We start from the raw sequence: 6,759 nt of genomic DNA, 5'->3' as shown, positions 1-6,759 counted from the left end.
TTCACAGAGTTCAAGTAACAGCCATCTCAACATCAACTGTTCAGAGGAGACTGCATGAATCAGGTCTTCATGATCGAATTGCTGCAAAGAAACCACTACTAAAGGACACTAATAAGAAGAAGAGACTTGCTTGGGCCAAGAAACACTTGCAATGGACATTAGACCGGTGGAAATCTGTCCTTTGGTCTGATGAGTCCAAATTAGAAATATTTGGTTCCAACCTCTGTCTTTGTGAGACGCAAAGTAGGTGAACGGATGATCGCTGCATGTGTGTTTCCCACCGTGAAGCATGGAAGAGGAGGTGTGATGGTGTGGGGGTGCTTTGCTGGTGACACTGTCAGTGATTTATTTAAAATACAAGGCACATATATGTTAAACGATTGTCCTGACTCTGTGGTCACGAAAGATCCCATGGTACTTGTTGTAAGACTAGGGCATAGGAGGCTGCTGAGGAGAGAACGACTCATAATAATGGCCGGAACGGAGCAAATGGAATGGCATCAAACCCCTGGAAACCACGTGTTTGATGTATTTGATGCCATTCCACCTATTCCGCTTCAGTCATTACCACAAGCCCGTTCAACCCAATTAAGGTGGCACCAAACTTCCCAATCTGGCCCTCGTACCATGATGGCCACCTAATCATCCCCAGCTTCCAATTAGCTCATTCATCCCCCTGCTCTTCCCTGTAACTATTCCCCATGTCGTTCCTGTAAATGAGAATGTGTTCTCAGTCAACTTACCTGGTAAAATGGTGACGTGAAAACAGTTACTGAGTTTAATGGCTGTGATAGGAGGAATCTGAGGATGGATCAACAGCATTGTACTTACTCCATAATACTAACCTAAATGACTGAATGAAAAGAAGGAAGCTTGTACTGAATAAAAATATTACAAAACATGCATCCTGTTTGCAACAAAGCACTACAGTAATACTGCAAAAAATGTGGCAAATAAATACACTTTTTGTTCTGAATACAAAGTGTTATGTTTAGGACAAATCCAACACAACACATCACTGAGTAAAACTATTGATATTTTCAAGCTGCATCATGTTATGGGTATGCTTGTCATCGGCAAGGACTAGGGAGTTTTTTAGGATAAAAAGAAACGTAATAGAGCTAAGCACAGGCAAAATCCTAGAGGAAAGCCCGGTTCAGTCTGCTTTCCCCGTGGAAGACAAATTCACCTTTTAGCAGGACAATAACCTAAAACACAAGGCCAAATATACACTGAAGTTGCTTAACATTGAATGTCCCTGAGTAGCCTAGTTACAATTTTAACTTAAATTGGCTTGAACTGGCTGTCTATCAATGATCAACAACCAACTTGAAAGAGCTTGAAGAATTGTAAAAAATAATAATGTGCAAATATTGTACAATCCAGGTGTGCAAAGCTCTTCCAGACTTACCCAGAAAGACTCACAGCTGTAATCGCTGCCAAAGGTGATTCTAACATGTATTGGATACGTATCTAATCAAGATATATTAATTACATTTACATTTTTTCAACAGAGTATTTTGTGTAGATCGTTGACAAAAAAATTCAATAAAATCCCACCTATTAACACAACAAAATGTGGAAAAAGTCAAGGGGTGTGGCACTGTACCCTCCTACTTTGAAGGGGTAAGAGGGGTAGGCTCTAGTCGAGATGATCCTATCCGCAAATCAAATATGTAAATGTATTTAAATGTATATCAACAAGGCCACACAAAGGGCCTCCCGAGTGGTGCAGCAGTCTAAGGCACTTGAGGCGTTCCAACAGACCTGGGTTCGATCCCAGACTGTGTCGCATTTGGCCGCGATGGGGAGACCCATTAGGCGATGCACAATTGACCCAGCGTTGTCCGGGTTAGGGGAAGGTTTGGCCGGCCGGGATTTCCTAGTCCCATCGCACTCTAGCGACTCCTTGTGGCGGGCCGGGCGCATGCAGGCTGACTTCGGGGTGTTTCCTCCAACACATTGGTGCGGCTGGCTTCCGGGTTAAGCGAGCAGTGTGTCAAGAAGCAGTGCGGCTTGGCAGGGTTGTGTTTTGGAGCACACAAGGCTCTCGACCTTCACCTTTCCCGAGTCTGTACGGGAATTGCAGCGATGAGACAAGACTGTAACTACAAATTGGGGAGGAAAAGGGGTGAAAAGTACAAAAAAAAAACATACAATCAGACTTAGAAAGGCAAAAGGAGGTTCAGAAAATAAATTACAAAAAATATATGTTGCATTATTGTCATGAAATAAACACACACTATGATTTATTAGACATACAGTGATGATTTTAAAAGACTACACAGGGTCTTTAAAACTGGCAGCAATAATGTTCAAAGTAGTCTAAACTAAGAATGAACCAACAGACCACTTCAACTACAATAACATTCTCAGTAATGGTTACAGAAAAAAACTAATCTTGCTATGACTTTGATATGTTCTTGTTTATCTACCTTGAATGCACTATAAGTTGCTCTGGATAAGATTGTCTGTTGAATGACCAAATGTACATTTAAAAACAAACACTTGCAAAGCATGCTGGGTAATATTCTAATAAGCTCCACCCCCAAACAAGTACACATTTTGATGTTTCTGACCTGACCAAATCTGAACGAATCATAGACCTCTAGGCTATGTTTCACAAGTTTGAACAGCACAGTAAAGTATGACACAGTTCAGGACAGTATAGCACAGTAGAGTACAGTACTGTATGGTATGGTACGGTACATGACAGTGGAGTTTTATCACTGGGTTCTATCTCCCTGCCATCCAGGACCTCTCTGCCGGGCGGTGTCAAAGACTCCAGTCACCCAAGCCATAGACTGTTCTTTCTGCTACCGCACGGCAAGCTGAACCAGTGCACCAAGTCGGGAACCAACAGCATCTGAACAACTTCTACAGCCAAGCCATAAGACTGCTAAATATCTAATTAAATGGCTACCCGGACTACCTGCACTAACTCTCTTACACTGACTCTATGCACACACACTGGACTCTACCCACAAACTCAAACATACTTACACTGACAACCCAACACAAACACACACACACTACAAACACCCACACACACATAACATGTGCACACGCACACTCACAGACTCACATGCTCTGCTGCTACGGTCAATTATCTATCCTGTTGCCTAGTATTCAGGCCCCATTGACTTTTTCCACATTTTATTACATTACAGCCTTATTCTAAAATTGATTGAAAACCCCATAACGACAAAGCAAAAACAGATTTTTAGAGATTTTTGCACATTTACACTTTTTCTCTAACTGAAATATCACGTTTACATAAGTATTCAGACCCTTTACTCAGCACTTTGTTGAAGCACCTTTGGCAGTGATATTACAGACTTGAGTCTGCTTGGGTATGATGCTACAATCTTGGCACACCTATATTTGGGGAGTTTCTCTCATTCCTCTCTGCAGATCCTCTCAAACTCTGTCAGGTTGGATGGGGAGCGTCGCTTCACAGCTATTTTCAGGTCTCTCTAGAGATGTTCGATCGGGTTCAAGTCCGGTCTCTGGCTGGGCCACTCAAGGACATTCAGAGACTTGTCCTGGAAATTTCCCAGGACATAGACATATCAGATATGGGCAGAAAGCTTAAATTCTTGTTCATCTAACTGCACTGTCCAATTTACAGTAGCTATTAGTGAAATACTACCATGCTACCGTTTGAGGAGAGTGCACAATTATGAATTTGTGAAGTTATTAATAAACCAATTATGCACATTTCGGGCAGTCTTGAATCAACATTTTGAACAGAAATGCAATGGTTCATTGGATCAGTCTAAAACGTTGCACATATGCTGCTGCCATCTTGTGGCCAAAATCTAAATTGCGCCTGGGCTGGAATAATAATAATTATGGCCTTTCTCTTGCGTTTCAAAGATGATGGTACAAAAAAATGTAAAACGCATGGTTTTTTCTTTGTATTGTCTTTTACCAGATCTAATGTGTTATATTCTCCTACATTCATTTCATATTTTCACAAACTCCAAAGTGTTTCCTTTCAAATGGTATCAAGAATATGCATATCCTTGCTTCAGGTCCTGAGCTGCAGGCTGTTATATTTGGGTATGTCATTTTAGGATCCGACGGTGAGTGGGTAATCTGCCTCTACCATCAGTCCTAATAGCCAACATACAATCATTGGATAAGAAAATAGACAAGCTACGATCACAAATATCCTACCAACGGGACATTAAAAACTGTAATATCTTATGTTTCACCGAGTCGTGGCTGAACGATGACATGGATAAAATACAGCTGGTGGGGTTTACGCTGCATTGGCAAGATAGAACAGCTGCTTCCGGTAAGACAAGGGGTGGCAGTCTGTGTATATTTGTAAACAACAGCTGATGCACAAAATCTAATATTAAGGAAGTCTCAAGATTTTGCTCGCCTGAGGTAGAGTATCTCATGAAAAGCTATAGACCACACTATTTACCAAGAGAGTTTTCATCTATATTTTTTGGAGCTGTCTATTTACCACCACAAACCGATGCTGGCACTAAATCCGCACTCAATGAGCTGCATAAGGCCATAAGCAAACAGGAAAACGCTCATCCAGAGGCGGTGTTCCTTGTGGCCGGGGACTTTAATGAAGGGAAACTTAAATCCATTTGACCTAATTTCTACCAGCATGTTAAATGTGCAACCAGATAAAGCCCTTTACTCCACACACAGAGACGCGTACAAAGCTCTCCCTCGCCCTCCATTTGGCAAATCTGTCCATATTTCTATCCTCCCAATTCCTGCTTACAAGCAAAAACTAAAGCAGGAAGCACCAGTGACTCGGTCAATAAAGAAGTGGTCAGATTACACAGATGCTAAGCTACAGGACTGTTTTGCTAGCACAGACTGGAATATGTTCCAGGATTCTTCAAATGGCATTGAGGAGTACACCACATCCGTCACTGGCTTCATCAATAAGTACATCGGTGACGTCGTCCCCACAGTGACTGTACGTACATACCCCAACCAGAAGCCATTAGTTACAGGCAACATCCTCACTGAGCTAAAGGGTAGAGGTGCAGCTTTCAAGGAGCAGGACTCTAACCCGGACGCATATAAGAAATCCCGCTATGCCCTGAGACGAACCATCAACTAGACAAAGCGTCAATACATGACTAAGATTGAATCGCACCAAACCGGCTCCGACACTCGTCGGATGTGGCAGGGCTTGCAACCTATTATAGACTATAAAGGGAACAGCACCGAGCTGCCCAGTGACACGAGCCAACCAGACAAGCTAAATTACTTCTATGCTCGCTTCAAGGCAAGCAAAATTGAAGTATGTATGAGAGCATCAGCTGTTCCAGATAACTGTGTGATCACGCTCTCCGTAGCCGATGTGAGTAAGACCTTTAAACAGGTCAACATTCACAAGGGCACGGGGCCAGATGGAATACCAGGACGTATACTCCGAGCATGCGCTGACCAACTGGCAAGTGTCTTCACTGATATTTTCAACCTGTCCCTGTCTGACATGTTTCAAGCAGACCACCATAGTCCCTGTGCCCAAGAACACTAAGGTAACCTGCCTAAATGACTACCGACCCGTAGCACTCACGTCTGTAGCCATGAAGTGCTTTGAAAGGCTGGCCATGGCTCACATCAACTCCATTATCCCAGAAACCTTAGACCCACTCCAATTTGTATACCGCCCCAACAGATCCACAGATGATGCTATCTCTATTGCACTCCACACTGCCCATTCCCATGTGGACAAAAGGAACACCTATGTGGGAATGCCATTCATTGACTACAGCTCAGTGTTCAACACCATAGTGCCCTCAAAGCTCATCACTAAGCTAAGGACCCTGGGACGAAACACCTCCCTCTGCAACTGGATCCTGGACTTCCTGACGGTGCCGCCACCAGATAGTGAGGGTAGGTAACAACACATCTGCCACGCTGATCCTCAACACGGGAGCTGTCATGCCAAATATTGTCCCCTGGCCAAATAGTGTCCCCTTCTACGTCACAATGGAGTTCGATAAACTATTAGCGTCTGTTGTTATATCAACGGTGTGATGACCTAATGATTCGAATTTTGGAGATCATTACAGCCTAAACGGCGCTCTTTTCATCATCGCTATCCAAACAAGGGTGAATTCCTCGACAATTTCCTGTTCAAACAAGTTTTCTTTAGCTAATAAAATGAAAACATTATTTCAAACTACTTTTGGTACCTTGTTAACGTTACAACATGAAATCCATGTCTTAAACATTGCTATGTTTCGGAAATGGCAAAGAAAATGTGTAATCTGCTTAACACATTAAAGTTACTTACCTTACAGATAGAGCCTAGCAACCAGCATTGCAACGGACGTGTTGGTTCATTACGTAATTGGGTCAGAATGTTGCAAATTCTAGCAACATCCCTAGCAACAGAAGCTACAACTCATCGAATCCTATTGTGACATAGAGGGGGACACTATTTGGCCGGGGGACACTATTTGGCATGACAGGGCCCCTCAGGTGTGCGTGTTCACCCATGACTTCATGGCCAGGCACGACTCAAACACCATCATTAAGTTTGCCGTTGACACAACAGTGGTCAGCCTGATCACCGACAACAACGAGACAGCCTATAGGGAGGAGGTCAGAGACCTGGCAGTGTGGTGCCAGGACAACAACCTCCCCCTCAATGTGTTCAAAACAAAGGAGATGAGTGTGGACTACAGGAAAAGGAGGACGCCCCCATTCTCATCGACAGGGCTGTAGTGGAGCAGGTTGATAGCTTCAAGTTCCTTGGTGTCCACA

This window comes from Salvelinus alpinus, chromosome 37 (assembly GCF_045679555.1).
Source record: "Salvelinus alpinus chromosome 37, SLU_Salpinus.1, whole genome shotgun sequence".
Classification (NCBI taxonomy): Eukaryota; Metazoa; Chordata; class Actinopteri; order Salmoniformes; family Salmonidae; genus Salvelinus; species Salvelinus alpinus.
Note: the sequence above shows the minus strand (reverse complement) of the source record.